This window comes from Procambarus clarkii, chromosome 8, assembly GCF_040958095.1.
Source record: "Procambarus clarkii isolate CNS0578487 chromosome 8, FALCON_Pclarkii_2.0, whole genome shotgun sequence".
In the NCBI taxonomy this organism is placed as follows: Eukaryota; Metazoa; Arthropoda; class Malacostraca; order Decapoda; family Cambaridae; genus Procambarus; species Procambarus clarkii.
The window spans coordinates 5536043-5553818 of NC_091157.1; the positions used below are offsets into that span (position 1 = coordinate 5536043).

A 17776-nucleotide genomic window follows, 5' to 3' on the forward strand; every position below is an offset into this window, starting at 1 on the left:
TATCTCCCACTCAATATCTCCTACTCAATATCTCCCACTCTGTATCTCCCACTCTGTATCTCCCACTCAATATCTCCCACTCTGTATCTCCCACTCAATATCTCCCACTCTGTATCTCCCACTCTGTATCTCCCACTCAATATCTCCCACTCTGTATCTCCCACTCAATATCTCCCACTCTGTATCTCCCACTCAATATCTCCCACTCTGTATCTCCCACTCTGTATCTCCCACTCAATATCTCCCACTCTGTATCTCCCACTCAATATTTCCCACTCTGTATCTCCCACTCTGTATCTCCCACTCAATATCTCCCACTCAGTATCTCCCACTCAGTATCTCCCACATAAATACCGTGAAACACCATCAGTATAGTTCAGTAGCCCCTCATCAGTTGCCACACTGTTCCCTGGTCTATATTTCATTATGGCTTGGACTTGAATTTCGTAAATATATACCAAGTTTAATAGTCAAAAGTTTCTCAAAAATTACACAGGAGAAGGTGGATTTTATTTCACATATTCTACCACAGAGTCATCATTCTACCGTCGCATTCATCATTCTACCGTCGCATTCATCATTGTACCGTCGCATTCACCATTCTACCGTCGCATTCATCATTCTACCGTCGCATTCATCATTCTAGTGTCACATTCATTTCATTGTAAATTTGACGAGCAGTATTTGGAGGTAAACTATTGGCCACAAGGCAGAGTGAACCCCCGCAAGCACAACTAGGTGAGTACCGATGTTTTGGTTATCTTGAGATGATTTCGGGGCTTAGCGTCCCCCGCGGCCCGGTCCTCGACCAGACCTCCTTTTTTTGTTACACACACACATCCCCAGGAAGCAGCCCGTAGCAGCTGTCTAACTCCCAGGTACCTATTTACTGCTAGGTGAACAGGGGGGGCATTCTGGGCGAAAGAAGCTCTACCCATTTGTTTCCGCCTCCGCCGGGGATCGAACCCGGAACCTTAGGACTACGAATCCCGAGCGCTGACCACTCAGCTGTCAGGCCCCTATTGAATGCAGCGGCTATTTTGCTACATCAATATGCAAATGAATGCTTTTAATACACACTGTATTTCTCGCCTCTCAGATTAGCATCTAAATTTCATTTTAAATTCATAGGTCTATATTAACCCTCCCCCCCTCCCCCCCCCCGCGGGCCCCATTAAACAAACAATTAATAATCTGGACGGATCTGACAGTTAAATTATATAGACATTCCTACACCCACCTGATAGCTTAGATGGCACAACTTGTAATGGGTTGCCATAGATGACTCCATATAATGGGTTGCCATAGATGACTCCATGTAATGGGTTGCCATAGATGACTCCATGTAATGGGTTGCCATAGATAACTCCATATAATGGGTTGCCATAGATGACTCCATGTAATGGGTTGCCATAGATAACACCATATAATGGGTTGCCATAGATGACTCCATATAATGGGTTGCCATAGATGACTCCATATAATGGGTTGCCATAGATAACACCATATAATGGGTTGCCATAGATGACTCCATATAATGGGTTGCCATATATGACTCCATATAACGGGTTGCCATAGATGACTCCATATAATGGGTTGCCATAGATGACTCATACAATGAGTTGCCATAGATGACTCCATATAATGGGTTGTCATAGATGACTCTATACAATGGGTTGCCATAGATGACTCCATTCAATGGGTTGCCATAGATGACTCCATACAATGGGTTGCCATAGATGACTCCATGTAATGGGTTGCCATAGACGACTCCATACAATGAGTTGCCATAGATGACTCCATATAATGGGTTGCCATAGATGACTCCATGTAATGGGTTGCCATAGATGACTCCATACAAGGAGTTGCCATAGATGACTCCATATAATGGGTTGCCATAGATAATTTACATTGAAGATTTCTTAATTTTTGTAATTAGGTTGAGACTATGTTTTGTTTACGTGAATACACATTTTCCTATATGTATTGTGAGGGGGGGGGGGCTGTCTCCCCCCCCCCCCCCTCACTCTAGTGCACGCTGAAGGATATGGCACAAGAATCACATATATACACAATCAATCACATATATTACAATCACATATAAATAAACACATATGGCCTCTACACATATAGTCAACACAGCTGTTTATTAGGTCGTAAATCTGTGGGGGGCGGGGGGGCAGTTAACGCGTATAACGAGGCAGTTAGCGAAGAATGATGGGCAGTGGTAACGACTGTCTCAACGATAGTGGTTTGTTAAGGCTTGTTCACTGTTATAATTAGTGGCATCAGTTTGTTCATTAACAGCCACTTGCTGAACAAGCTGGCACAATGGTGGTGGTGATTACCTATCAGTCACTACAAGGGGAACGTGAGTTCTAGCTCCTGGGCCCCCCCCGCCTGCTACCCTTGTTGTCCCCTCTGTTGTGTTATAATTGAACTATTCTGTCGTTCGAAGTGTTTGAATAGTCAGCTTGAGGAGGGAAGGTAGTTCGATCTTAGGGGGGGGGAACTTCGATATAAGCCTAACAAGCCTAACATATGTGTATATATATATATGTAACTGTCTAAAGGTTAATAGGCCATCGTCTTAACAGCCTAAATATAGTGAGCCTCTTCCCCCTCCCCATAGCTGATAGTGAGCCTCTTGTCCCTCCCCATAGCTGATAGTGAGCCTCTTGTCCCTCCCCATAGCTGATAGTGAGCCTCTTTCCCCTCCCCATAGCTGATAGTGAATCTCACCCTACGCACATTTCCCCCTGGTTAACGAGACGTGATCCCACGTTTACATAAGGATCAATGTAGTTGATCCTTATGTAAACAAGTCATAAGAGATATAATCCTCTTCGTCAATTCCTCCTCTTTTCCCCCCTCTTCCATTTCCTCTCTCTCTCTCTCTCTCTCTCTCTCTCTCTCTCTCTCTCTCTCTCTCTCTTCCCTTTCTCCCTCCCCTTCACCATACTCCAGCTGAGCAATTTCCGGCTGAGTTCAATATCCTGGTTGAAAATCCTTTTAATTATTATTCTCCATATTAAAGCTTATCAATGTCACATATGTACATATTAAATACATGCATGTCACATATGTACATGTGTTACGGCCTGACTTAGTCAGTAACCGGGTTCTTGACTTATCAAACTGTTTATGGGAGCCTTAGTGCTTGTTCTTACTCCATCCCCCCCCCCCCCCCGAGTCACAGGTAAGTTATTAAGAACACTAAGTTATTATTAAGAACTGGCAAGTAAGTTATTAAGAACACTAAATAGAATCATCGCCAAGTGAACTTCTTAACTCTATATATACACATATGTATATGACTTAACACTGCAGGTGTCACTCTTGCACAAGACACTGTAAAACTTCTTCAATCTTCTTTCCCAGCTATAGAAGTCCACGATAGAAGTCTACTTCTATCTTACCACTACTATCGTCACCTACTCTAAGTAGTACTCACCTTCTCACCGTCTCAGTATTATACAAAGTCCAGTCTAAAGATCTAAATGATTAGTGGCGACGTCTGCCTTGTAGACGCTCCACGTGATCACATTGACTGACAAGGAGGGAAGTCATTAGATCAGAGAACTCCTCACAAGGTCAGGTAAGGTCTTGACAGTATCTCGTGGCCTCAGGAGAAAGCACTAAACCATTGCGACTCTGTTGGTAACCCACAGAAGTTTAGTACACAAGCTGGAGAAACAGGCATGAGTGACAGGGGCTCTAGTGGATAAAAAGAGTGCCTATTGAACAGAAAACAAAGAGTCAGAGTGCGTGGAGAAACCTGATAGCAGGATGCTATCTGTGGCGTCCCACAGGAGTCAGTTCTGGGACTGATACTATATTCCTAATTTATATGAACGAGCTACCAGAATGAATAGATTCCGTCCTCTCATTGTTCACTAATGATGTAAACATTATAAAGAGGATAACTACAATGGGAGACTGCAAGAAACTACAAGAGGACCTGAACAAAATGTAAATGTTCAGGTGGCTCCAAGACCTCAACTCCGGCAATTGCAAAGTAATGAAACTGGGTAGGAGAAACTGACACAAGGAATTTCCCCTTACATGGGGGAGGAAATCCTATTGGACTCGGACAGGGAAAAACAAAGACCTGGGGGTTGATATTATCCCCCCAACTCCAGGAACCCCCCAGAAAACCCCAGAAAACCCCAGAAACCCCCAGAAACCCCCAGAAACCCCCAGAAACCTCCAGAAAACTTCAGAAACCCACATTAAAATAGAATAATCACCTATATACGGAAAAGGTTAGCTAATGACAGACCTGCCTTTAGGACTCTGAACAAAGAGTCATTCAGGATCTCATATATCGTTTATACGAGACCCATCATTGGTATATGAGGCCCCAGTCTGGAGTCATTATCTCGTTAAACAACGAAGTTGGAGGAAGTTCAGAGGTACGCTGCCTATGCTGAGAGGTTTGAGATCTCCATCGACGTTTGATTAGACAACGTCAGTGATCAACGTGGCTGATCAACGTGGCTGATCAACGTCTGAGTTGCAGGTCTTCGTTACTCCAAGCAACGTTGTGTTGATCTATTCCCCTTAGTTCTATTAATGTGTTTCATTTTGACCTTTCAAGTTCATCTGTCTCTCAGGTCTCCATTATTGGCATTTCTCACACTTCTTCGTTCCTCTCTCTCTTCCCCTCTCGTTCATCTTTGGTATTCCCTCACTCAACTTCTTGACGAGTTTGACTCACTCAAAAGATCTTAATATCAAGACCTTTTTCACGGGGTCTTCGTGTCGAGTTGGTCTTCGTACCCCACCAATAAGGTCCCGGAGGTCTTAGCCCCTGACAGGCAGAGCTACGCTTTTAAATGATAAAACTTAACAGCTGAGATTAATTAAAAACACCTGTGAGACAGTTGTTAATAAACACATATGTGGGGCCACATTCTCACAATATGTAGGTACATGTATGAAGGTGCATAGATATGAGGTGGTAGAGGGTTGAGTGGAAATGGAGGCGTCTATTGAAGGGGGTAGAATATGAGTAGATGGGCGTAGAATATGAGTAGATGGGCGTAGAATATAACTTAATATGGGGTATAATATACCTATGTGGGGTATACGGTACCTATGTGGGGTATAATGTGCCTTTCTGACAGCTAGAGTCTGTTCAATTTATAATAGAAAGCTTCTGTCATCAACCATTCATTTCAGGCCAAAGTTCCATTTGGTGTGAATTACTCTCATGAACACGGAACACATGATACACTAATATATAAATACTCCGCAGTTCACTAGTCGTGAAGCGTATCTACGCAATTATAAATGAAGCTTTCGCTCCGTGTTTGGGATACGCTCACGTACAAAAAAGCCGCAATAAGCTATAAAAGATGGAAGAGCGATTAATACGTACTTAAGACAGCTTCAGGAGCACCAGACAACGCCACTCCTCCAACCCGTAATGAATCCCTTAAATCTCGACACCTGTGTTATAGCAACCTGCGCTGGGCTTAGAGAAGAGAGACAGTGTCACAACTCCACCACTGCTGTTAGTCAACTAGCTAGTGCCCTGGGCAAGCCCCTGTGGGAGCCAAGCCAATGAGTGTGAGGTGAGAGAGGGGGGTTGGGGGCGTTCAAGCCAGTCGCCAGACTTCATGTAGCCAAGACATTGGGGGGGAAATGAGAGAGAGGGGAGGAGGTGGTTGACAGAACATAGAGAGTGCCAACCCGAGGCTCTGATGTGCCACTGAAGCCCACAAATGACACTGGTCCCCCCCGGTGCCAAGCTAGTGGAAACGACACACATAGACACATGCAATATATCTCCCATATCGGGTTTATTGCTCTTTGTTGCTCGGGCTGCGTCACGAGGCTTGCCGATACACCCCCGGCGTACCATCGCTATTTTTACTCTTTAAGAAAACACACCCAAAACTATAATTATTGGTAAGAACTCTCTGTGCAACATATATGTGGCACAGAGGCGGTGAGAGGAGGGGGAGGGGGGGTGTCAGTTATAGAAATCGGGCAGCGGTGACGGTAATTAGTGGAAGCATTTTCGAGAAGATTATAAATAGTGACACTTGCGTGGTGTGGGCTGGGCTGGGGGGGGGGGGGGTATGAGTAGGCTTGTCACCCCTCCAGAAACTGGTGTCGGACACGAGGTTGAAGTTCGCAGTACACAGTGTCTCACCGGTAGGTGTAGACGAGGCAGGAATCTGCCGGTGGTTTGGGCTTGCTGATTAAGCTGAGGTAGTTTGGTATAGTAATTGGCTGAGGGGGGGGGGGGTTACCCGGCGCTGCTCGGGGGCGGGGGAGGGGGGCGTTTAGGATCCAAATCTTCACTACATCACTGTAACCTGAGTTTATCTGAGGGCCACTAACACTAGTGGCCTCGACGAGGACAGGAAGCTGGCGGCTTGTTGAAGGTCCCCCCCATTTTTACTCTAAGAAAAATACTGAAGCGAGACCCTTCACCACCTTCCCTACCCTTCACCACCTTCCCTACCCTTCACCACCTTCCCTACCCTTCACCACCTTCCCTACCCTTCACCACCTTCCCTACCCTTCACCACCTTCCCTACCCTTCACCACCTTCCCTACCCTTCACCACCTTCCCTACCCTTCACCACCTTCCCTACCCTTCACCACCTTCCCTACCCCTCACCACCTTCCCTACCCTTCACCACCTTCCCTACCCTTCACCACCTTCCCTACCCTTCACCACCTTCCCTACCCTTCACCACCTTCCCTACCCTTCACCACCTTCACTACCCTTCACCACCTTCCCTACCCTTCACCACCTTCCCTACCCTTCACCACCTTCCCTACCCTTCACCACCTTCCCTACCCTTCACCACCTTCCCTACCCTTCACCACCTTTCCTACCCTTCACCACCTTCCCTACCCTTCACCACCTCCCCTACCCTTCACCACCTTCCCTACCCTTCACCACCTTCCCTACCCTTCACCACCTACCCTTCACCACCTTCCCTACCCTTCACCACCTCCCCTACCCTTCACCACCTTCCCTACCCTTCACCACCTTCCCTACCCTTCACCACGTTCCCTACCCTTGACCACCTTCCCGTCTTCTCCACCTCTTAAACTACCGAAGAGGAGTCTTAGATGACTCGACACAGTTTTGACTGTCCTTGGCCACAGACCAGTCATCATGCAATGTTTGGTGAGGCTTGCCACAAGCATCTGGTCATCAACCTAGAACAGACAGACACGGATATTCTCTTTTGTTGATATAAATTTAGTTTTTCATTGTTGTCGTTGTTCAGGGAGGGTGTAAATGTAGATTTTTATGGAGATCAGTGTGTAGAATATTTATTTTGGAATAAGAGCGATGGAAGGCAAGAACTTACACACACACACACACACACACACACACACACACACACACATACACACACACACACACACACACACACACACACACACACACATTTTTCCAGTAGTAGAAGGCATCCATCAGTCTCAGGAGACTATGGAGTTGCGCTCTGGTTGTCGGTCTGGAGTGGCCTCTCCAGGGCGCAAAGTTGACAGGTTAACGTTTCACTTACACCTTCCTTACCTTTCACTACCTTCCCTACCCTTAACGTCTTGTTTGGGGCACGGTGGAGGGAATGACGGGGGTGAGTGGAGGCTGAGGCTGAGGGAAGGAAAGTGGCAGCCATCGTAGACCTCCACTGCTGCTTGAAGACTGCGCATACACTGCGCCATCGTGGGGCGAAATCCTGCCTCCTCCCTCAAGCAACCGCGCACAAGAATCTCCAAGATGCTCGACCGGTGCTCCATGCGATCCAGCGTCTCGTCAAGCAAGACGGCCACAGAGTACACGTCTGAGGCTGGAGAAGCCAGACGCTGGTGAAAGAGCTCAGGGGCGCACCACCTAGAATTAACACACCTTAGCTTTTCATACTGTCTCCTTGCAAGCTGATCTTTAGGCAGATTATCCTTGTATTTCTTCGGTCCGAGTTCACCAACTTTGGTCATCATGTTAAGTTCCAAAATCATAACTGAGCATTCATTGCCTGAGAGCATGTCGACGCCGATGTTCCGAGCCTAGACGTCGTTGTGGACGTAGCCGGACTAATGCAATTGGTCCAGCGTTGAACACAAGTTGACTAGAGCCCGGAGGTAGACCACGTCTCCAGGAGGGCACCGGAGCAGCTCCTGGTAAGTGATGCCTTTGTACGGTGTTATAATTAAACCAGCGGGACGAACACTGAGCATTTGGACGACAGGAACGCCAGTGACCGACCTCACAACTTGGTGCCTCAAGGCATCCTGGCAAGCAGCGTAGAGACCAGCATAGCACCTTTGGGTATACACTTTGACGCAACGTAAATCTGGTGTTTGTAAGTCATACACGATGTATGAGTTATACATCCCCGTGTGTACGATGCGGGCTTTATCTACACTGTAGTGCTTGATCTTGACTATTTTAATGCCCTCCTTCTTGCATTGTCTCACTATTGGGAGAAATTTGCATAAAGTGATTGAAATTGCTTTCTCTGTTATTGTGGGCGAGACTTTAGTATGAATGCTTTTCTGGCTTGGGGCCTGAGATGTAGGGGCTTCTGGTAATGGGTCCTTAGCAAGTGGGGACGGTTGTTCATCAACTGGGGACGGTTGTTCATCAACTGGGGACGGTTGTTCATCAACTGGGGACGGTTGCTCATCAACTGGGGACGGTTGCTCATCAACTGGGGACGGTTGCTCATCAACTGGGGACGGTTGTTCATCAACTGGGGACGGTTGTTCATCAAGTGGGGAAGGTTGTTCATCAAGTGGGGACGGTTGTTCATCAAGTGGGGACGGTTGTTCATCAAGTGGGGAGGGTTGTTCATCAAGTAAAGAACCGAACGCCGACCTGCATGAAGCGAGACCGTCGCTCTACCGTCCAGCCCAGAGCTTGAGATTCTCATTAAATCTAAGATTTAATGCTTGCCGCTTCCATTCCTGGAGAGGAGGTTCTTAAGAGTTTCTCGCTCGCTCCAAGATGGTAAACTCTTACACCTCGACCTCTGCCCGGCACTCGGACGGAAACTGATCACTCATTGCGGTCAGATACAATGAATGAATCAGTTATAAAACATTCAGGCAATCATATATAAACCCATATAATCGATTGAATATGTGTCTTAACCATTATTTAAGGAACTTGGAATTTCGAAGAAAATTCCAAGGAAGGTTAGGCGGCTGAAAGGAAGGGTAGGCGGTTCCATACGTTTATAACCCTATCGGTTAGGGAGCCGGTCGGCCGAGCGGACAGCACGCTGGACTTGTGATCCTGTGGTCCCTGGTTCGATCCCGGGCGCCGGCGAGAAACAATGGGCAGAGTTTCTTTCACCCTATGCCCCTGTTACCTAGCAGTAAAATAGGTACCTGGGTGTTAGTCAGCTGTCACGGGCTGCTTCCTGGGGGTGGAGGCCTGGTCGAGGACCGGGCCGCGGGGACACTAAAAGCCCCGAAATCATCTCAAGATAACCTCAAGAAGATATCGGTGGAAAGGAGCATCAGTATTCTCTCTTACTTGTTGAGCTTCTAACCGTTGTTCCTTGTTCGTGTTACATTTGACCTTTGAGAGAAGTTGTCTGGGTCAACATCCTTCAAACTGTTCAGTATTTTCAAAGTTTCGATGGGATCCGCCCTGTCATGTCTGGTTTGCAGTCTGGAGTGGCCTCTTCAGGACGCAAAGCCAGGGTAAGTTGATATGGAGGAGAAGCTGTTACCCATGCAGCAGGTCCCCTCCTCAAACGATCCTGATATGTGAGCTGACTTTGTTCCTGGAGTGTTGTTGTTGCCTCGTGTTGAAGTGTCTCTACAGCAGCTATGTCCTCCTGAAGATGATGGGGTCTCCTTGCTTGGATACAGTCTTGGATACAGTAGTCCTTACCTCTCCCTCTTGTGCTTGGGTTAAGAGAGAGGGCAGAGCGTACACACACATGTGCGTGCACAATGCCAACACACACGTACACGGTGCCAACACCACACGTACACAGTGCCAACACACACGTACACAGTGCCAACACACACACGTACACGGTGCCAACATCACACGTACACAGTGCCAACACACACGTACACAGTGCCAACACACACACGTACACGGTGCCAACACACACGTACACAGTGCCAACACACACGTACACAGTGCCAACACACACACGTACACAGTGCCAACACACACACGTACACAGTGCCAACACACACGTACACAGTGCCAACACACACACGTACACAGTGCCAACACCACACGTACACAGTGCCAACACCACACGTACACAGTGCCAACACCACACGTACACAGTGCCAACACACACGTACACAGTGCCAACACACACACGTACACAGTGCCAACACACACACGTACACGGTGCCAACACACACGTACACGGTGTACGGCCAACACACACCTGTCAGAACTCAAATTTTTGTAGTGACTCACACTATTCCAATGAAATTTCAGTGATCTTTCCCAGAACTCTCTCTTCCAGAGTAGTGGGAGAGTTTCTGGAACAGGAATATATGTTCATGACCTGTGTGTGTGTAGCTATTATTTGTATTTACTATTTGTGTCTGCAGAATCGAGCTATTAGCTCTTGGACCCCGCCTTTCGAACCAATTATTTTTTCCTCTATTATTTCATCTACATATATTTCTGTGTATATATGTGTGTGTGGGGGGGTGGGGGGGTGGGGGGTGGGGTGAGTGTATTGCTTTTCGTATGTTGTGGTGATCAATAACCGTGATAAAGGGTCATTAACAGTAATGACCATATGATATGTGGAGACCCCAGATTGATCTTGAGGTAGCGTAGTGGGCCAAGATGTGTTCACTTGTATGTTATCTCTCTCTCTCTCTCTCTCTCTCTCTCTCTCTCTCTCTCTCTCTCTCTCTCTCTCTCTCTCTCTCTCTCTCTCTCTCTCTCTCTCTCTCTCTCTCTCTCTCTCTCGAACACTGAAAGACGGTATAGATTAAGAATTAGTGTTTTATCCCATGTAATTTTTTACACCATAGTGACAGTATTGGGCAGCGTCACTCATCCTGTGAGTGGACACACCGCCATAGTGACAGTATTGGGCAGCGCCACTCATCCTGTGAGTGGACACACCGCCATAGTGACAGTATTGGGCAGCGCCACTCATCCTGTGAGTGGACACACCGCCATAGTGACAGTATTGGGCAGCGTCACTCATCCTGTGAGTGGACACACCGCCATAGTGACAGTATTGGGCAGCGTCACTCATCCTGTGAGTGGACACACCGCCATAGTGACAGTATTGGGCAGCGGCACTCATCCTGTGAGTGGACACACCGCCATAGTGACAGTATTGGGCAGCGCCACTCATCCTGTGAGTGGACACACCGCCATAGTGACGGTATTGGGCAGCGTCACTCATCCTGTGAGTGGACACACCGCCGTAGTGACAGTATTGGGCAGCGCCACTCATCCTGTGAGTGGACACACCGCCATAGTGACAGTATTGGGCAGCGCCACTTATCCTGTGAGTGGACACACCACCATAGTGACAGTATTGGGCAGCGCCACTCATCCTGTGAGTGGACACACCGCCATAGTGACAGTATTGGGCAGCGCCACTCATCCTGTGAGTGGACACACCACCATAGTGACAGTATTGGGCAGCGCCACTCATCCTGTGAGTGGACACACCGCCATAGTGACAGTATTGGGCAGCGCCACTCATCCTGTGAGTGGACACACCGCCATAGTGACAGTATTGGGCAGCGTCACTCATCCTGTGAGTGGACACACCGCCATAGTGACAGTATTGAGCAGCGTCACTCATCCTGTGAGTGGACACACCGCCATAGTGACAGTATTGGGCAGCGCCACTCATCCTGTGAGTGGACACACCGCCATAGTGACAGTATTGGGCAGCGCCACTCATCCTGTGAGTGGACACACCGCCATAGTGACAGTATTGGGCAGCGCCACTCATCCTGTGAGTGGACATACCGCCATAGTGACAGTATTGGGCAGCGCCACTCATCCTGTGAGTGGACACACCGCCATAGTGACAGTATTGGGCAGCGTCACTCATCCTGTGAGTGGACACACCGCCATAGTGACAGTATTGAGCAGCGTCACTCATCCTGTGAGTGGACACACCGCCATAGTGACAGTATTGGGCAGCGCCACTCATCCTGTGAGTGGACACACCGCCATAGTGACAGTATTGGGCAGCGCCACTCATCCTGTGAGTGGACACACCGCCATAGTGACAGTATTGGGCAGCGCCACTCATCCTGTGAGTGGACATACCGCCATAGTGACAGTATTGGGCAGCGCCACTCATCCTGTGAGTGGACACACCGCCATAGTGACAGTATTGGGCAGCGTCACTCATCCTGTGAGTGGACACACCGCCATAGTGACAGTATTGGGCAGCGTCACTCATCCTGTGAGTGAACTCACCGCCTCACAGCGGTGCTGACGTCATCGTTACTCATCCACTCATTTTGAATCTTTCAACGCATTCTTATTTTTAGATAAATTCAGGCTACTGCGAGTAAAGGCCGCGAGTGCATGAAGCAAGTGCGTGAAGCAAGTGCATGAAGCGAGTGCGTGAAGCAAGTGCGTGAAGCGAGTGCATGAAGCGAGTGCGTGAAGCAAGTGCGTGAAGCGAGTGCGTGAAGCAACTAAGAAGATTGTCAAAGAATTGTGATTGTCAAAGATTGTGAGAGAAGAGCAGGAATAATTTTGTAACCATATAAAGAAAATTGGGAAGATAAAATATCTGACCGAATTAGAGCGGAGAAGGAGGGATGTATGAAGCCCAAGGAGGGATTTATGAAGCCCAAGGAGGGATTTATGAAGCCCAAGGAGGGATTTATGAAGCCCAAGGAGGGATTTATGAAGCCCAAGGAGGGATTTATGAAGCCCAAGGAGGGATTTATGACGCACAAGGAGGGATTTATGAAGCCTTCATTTTTATGAAGTGACTCGCTGTCTTCTGTCGCTTAGGTACTCCCTTATCCACTGTAAGTCTTCCCTGTTATTCCTATCTGCATCTCAAACTTATCACTAGTGTCTTATGGGCAGGTTCTCTAAGGTTTTCTGACAATCCAAAAACTATGCAGTCTGCACACCATTCTCTTTCTTGTCTAAAATTTGTGCCGTCTGGTCGTAGAATTCTATTAGACGTGTGAGGCAAGATTTGCCATCCCTGAACCCATGCTGGTGGTGTGTTACAAAGTTCCTTCTCTCCAGGTGTTCTACTAGTTTTTTATCTCTCTCACAATCTTCTCCTCCACCTTGCTTGGTAGGGTTGGGACACTGGCCCTAACTCGCTTAGTTAGGAGGCACTGAACTTGGGTCAGTACCTCTTGTCTCTCTCTCTCCCATATCTTGTATGCTGGCACTACATTAGCTGTCTTCCAAATTTTTGGTAGTGCTCTCTGTTATCATTGACCTGTTCAACACTATTAAGAGCGGTAAGCATAGTGCTTCTGCTTTCTCTTAGTGTCGAGGGGTGAGATTCTGTATGGGTTATCTTGAGGTTATCTTGAGATGATTTCGGGGCTCCTTTTTGTTGCACATCCCCAGGAAGCAGCCCGTAGCAGCTGTCTAACTCCCAGGTACCTATTTACTGCTAGGTAACAGGGGCATCAGGGGTGAAAGAAACAGATCGAACCTGGAACCTCAGGACTACGAATCCGAAGCACTGTCTACTCAGCTGTCAGGCGCCCTATGTTGGTCCAGACGGAATCAACACTGGTAATCTCATGCACATCACCACTGGTCATCTCACACTTCTCCAGTGGTGCCTGCTTAGACTGCCCTCCCTCTCAGTTCAGGAACTCATTTGCCCTATTGTGAAGACGTCCTAGAATCTCTTAGTTCGTCTTAGTTCCGCTGCGTAGTCGTAATTGAAGCAATTCGGCCTAACCTGAATTGTAGGAACATAGACAAACTGCCAATCCTGTGCCCATTAAACCGAGAAAGTGTTGATATTAAGAAGCCTTATCATTGCGTTTCATGCACCGTAATTTTGATGATGTGGTCGTTAGGGTCGAAATGGCTGTACATTAAGTGTAAAGACAGGTTGTATATCCACCAACTATGTCTACATGGGAACAACAGCATCGGTTATTTCACAAAATTCCAAGGTTGTATCAAAGTTTAAACCTTAAAGGGAGCCGGTCGGCCGAGTGGACAGCACGCTGGACTTGTGATCCTGTGGTCCTGGGTTCGATCCCAGGCGCCGGCGAGAAACAATGGGCAGAGTTTCTTTCACCCTATGCCCCTGTTACCTAGTAGTAAAATAGGTACCTGGGTGTTAGTCAGCTGTCACGGGCTGCTTCCTGGGGGTGGAGGCCTGGTCGAGGACCGGGCCGCGGGGACACTAAAGCCCCGAAATCATCTCAAGATAACCTCAAGATAACCTTCACGTAATATATGGGTGGTCGATGGTTCAGGTCAGGCCAGGTCAGGTCAGGTCAGGTCAGGTCAGGTCAGGTCAGTCAGTTTTTGTTCGCCATTTAATGGCTGTTGTGACAACCCGTGAGAACGAACTGGACGGACATGGAACTCAGTGACCCACAGGAGAGGTGGGACAGGGAACTCAGTGACCCACAGGAGAGGTGGGACAGGGAACTCAGTGACCCACAGGAGAGGTGGGACATGGAACTCAATGACCCACAGGAGAGGTGGGACAGGGAACTCAGTGACCCACAGGAGAGGTGGGACATGGAACTCAATGACCCACAGGAGAGGTGGGACAGGGAACTCAGTGACCCACAGGAGAGGTGGGACAGGGAACTCAGTGACCCACAGGAGAGGTGGGACAGGGAACTCAGTGACCCACAGGAGAGGTGGGACAGGGAACTCAGTGACCCACAGGAGAGGTGGGACAGGGAACTCAATGACCCACAGGAGAGGTGGGACATGGAACTCAGTGACCCACAGGAGAGGTGGGACAGGGAACTCAGTGACCCACAGGAGAGGTGGGACAGGGAACTCAGTGACCCACAGGAGAGGTGGGACAGGGAACTCAGTGACCCACAGGAGAGGTGGGACAGGGAACTCAGTGACCCACAGGAGAGGTGGGACAGGGAACTCAGTGACCCACAGGAGAGGTGGGACAGGGAACTCAGTGACCCACAGGAGAGGTGGGACAGGGAACTCAGTGACCCACAGGAGAGGTGGGACAGGGAACTCAGTGACCCACAGGAGAGGTGGGACAGGGAACTCAATGACCCACAGGAGAGGTGGGACAGGGAACTCAGTGACCCACAGGAGAGGTGGGACAGGGAACTCAAATAACAACACTTATCATTTCGTAGGCCTAGTTTAATACATATAGGCCTAAGATTGCTGTTAGTTTCACTTTTTTATGCATTTCGAGAAATTTGTATTCACCTAGTTGTGCTTGCGGGGGGGGGGGGGGGGGGGGGGTTTGAGCTCTGCTCTTTCGTCAAACTGCCAGCTACCTATTTACTGCTTGGTAACAGGGGGCATCAGGGTGAAAGAAACTCTGCCCATTTGGTTTCTGCCATCGCCGGGGATCGAACCCGGACCCTAGGATTACCAGAGTCCCAAGTGCTGTCCACTCAGACACAGGGCCCCCCCCCCTCCGTGCAACATAGCATGTTTTGTGTCTTCCAGCCACAGTCGCTGCTATCCTGTTATCTTTATTCCATAGATTGAAATATTGACAGCGATAACAGGTGAAATTATGAAGAATTAATATTCTGTAAACAAAGACTTTTTTTGCTATTCTGTACTTCAATAATTTTTAGTTTTATAATTCTTTATTTGTTACTTTAATTTGTATGTTTACTTAGACTTTTCTAGTGGTATTAAAGGCACAGATACAAATGTTATCTTGAGGTTATCTTGAGATGATTTCGGGGCTTTAGTGTCCCCGCGGCCCGGTCCTCGACCAGGCCTGCACCCCCAGGAAGCAGCCCGTGACAGCTGACTTAACTCCCAGGTACCTATTTACTGCTAGGTAACAGGGGCATTCAGGGTGAAAGAAACTTTGCCCATTTGTTTCTGCCTCGTGCGGGAATCGAACCCGCGCCACAGAATTACGAGTCCTGCGCGCTATCCACCAGGCTACGAGGCTCCTTGTTCACCAAATTGACGAATTTAAGAACATAAGAACAAAGGTAACTGCAGAAGGCCTATTGTCCCATACGAGGCAGCTCCTATTTATAACCACCCAATCCCACTCATATACATGTCCAACCCACGCTTGAAACAATCAAGGGACCTCCACCACGTTACACGGTAATTGGTTCCACAAATCAACAACCCAAATATTGACATCGATAACAAGGCGCCCCAAGATGTGGGAATATTTGCTAAATATTCCTGAATAAGACACGTTCAATACCTTGACTCTCTCACCCTCCCACTTGGGCTGGACGGTAGAGCGACTGTCTCGCTTCATGCAGGTCGGCGTTCAATCCCCGACCTTCCACAAGTGGTTGGGCACCATTCCTTCCCTCCCCGTCCCATCCCAAATCCTTATCCTGATCCTATTCCAAGTGCTATATAGTCGTAATGGCTTGGCACTTTCCCTTGATAAATTCCTTCCTTGTATTTTCCACGGTGCTCTAAATTAACACATTTTAAATTAATGGGAGATTTATTTGGGGGGGGGGGGGGGGTAAGAATTAAGAAAACGGATTGAGGACTAAACCATACACGTAGAAAACGATCTTAAGAAATGTTATTATGACTCATCGTCTTGAAAACAGTCTTCCATGTCGAGTTAGGCTTAATGAGCCATCTTGCACCGCCACGTGAAAATCTTACGTGTGTGTGTGTGTGTGTGTGTGTGTGTGTGTGTGTGTGTGTGTGTGTGTGTGTGTGTGTGTGTGTGTGTGTGTGTGTGTGTGTGTGAAACAAGAATCAACCTGTTTCCTTCCTTACCTTCCATGTATCATGACCTGAGAATAGAGTATGTAGGTAGGGGTGCTGGGGGGAAGGGGGGACCCCCCCCCCACACAAAGGGGGGACCCCCCCCACACACACAAACACACATTCCTGTCTATTCCCCTCTCTCTCTCTCTCTGTTTTTAAATATAGATCTTACGGTGCTGCTATATCTAGACGGCTTCTACACCTCAACTCTTGAGAGATATCACTATACAACAATTTCCAAATAAACAAACTTTGTTTTTCTTCGCTTTGGTTAAGGGACATATGGCCGCTTGCCTGCCGCGAGGGTCCTCAGCTCCCGCTTAACAAGTAGGATGTAAACAAACGCATTAATTAAATAAGAATGGCCTGGCTCACGCCCTTGGGACGTACCGTTACTTGGGATACGAGGGTCTCGAAAGAGAGAGGTGGGCAGGCCTCTCTCTTGTCTCGCGGTAACGATCTTAGACACTCTAACAACCTCAGACGCTAACAACCTCAGACGCTAACAGCACAAACGTCATTCATAGCCCTCCACATCACGGCTCATTAAGGATTAACAGCTCCCACGTTTAAAAGATCTCCCAGGTAAAGAGGCCAGACGGGTAACATCTCCCAGTGTTAAGAACTCTCCCACCTAGTGACCACCCACGTTTAAGATGTTCCCGATTAAGAGGTGTCGCCTTCAGACCTCCCACGTTAAGATGGCGACACCCACCCACCACCACGGGAGAGAGAGAGAAGAGCCCGCGAACACGCTCATATCATCTATATATTGCCTCCTGGCACGCCGCACTACGACATCTTACACTAAGCTTAGTCCATACGCAAAGCTTCGTGAATCAAGGTCACACAGGTTTTAGACCCACACCGAAACCCACACGTCCGAAAATAGAT

General features: G+C 48.1%; 1 protein-coding gene and 1 long non-coding RNA gene across 4 annotated transcripts in view; one reads left to right on the forward strand and one right to left on the reverse strand.

Moving 5' to 3' along the window:
• The window catches only part of LOC123759605 (potassium channel subfamily K member 18), a 98010-nt gene extending 92344 nt beyond the window's left edge, over positions 1-5666 (reverse strand). For 2 of the 3 annotated variants that reach the window (XM_069316545.1, XM_069316533.1), the window contains exon 1: positions 5384-5666. The gene's annotated coding sequence lies outside the window, so the exon portion shown is untranslated. The remainder of the gene's footprint in view (positions 1-5383) is intronic. The other variant, XM_045744727.2, reaches the window with a different exon arrangement.
• The window catches only part of LOC123759870 (uncharacterized), a 79848-nt gene that overhangs the window by 26640 nt on the left and 35432 nt on the right, over positions 1-17776 (forward strand). The gene's annotated exons all lie outside the window — the stretch shown is intronic.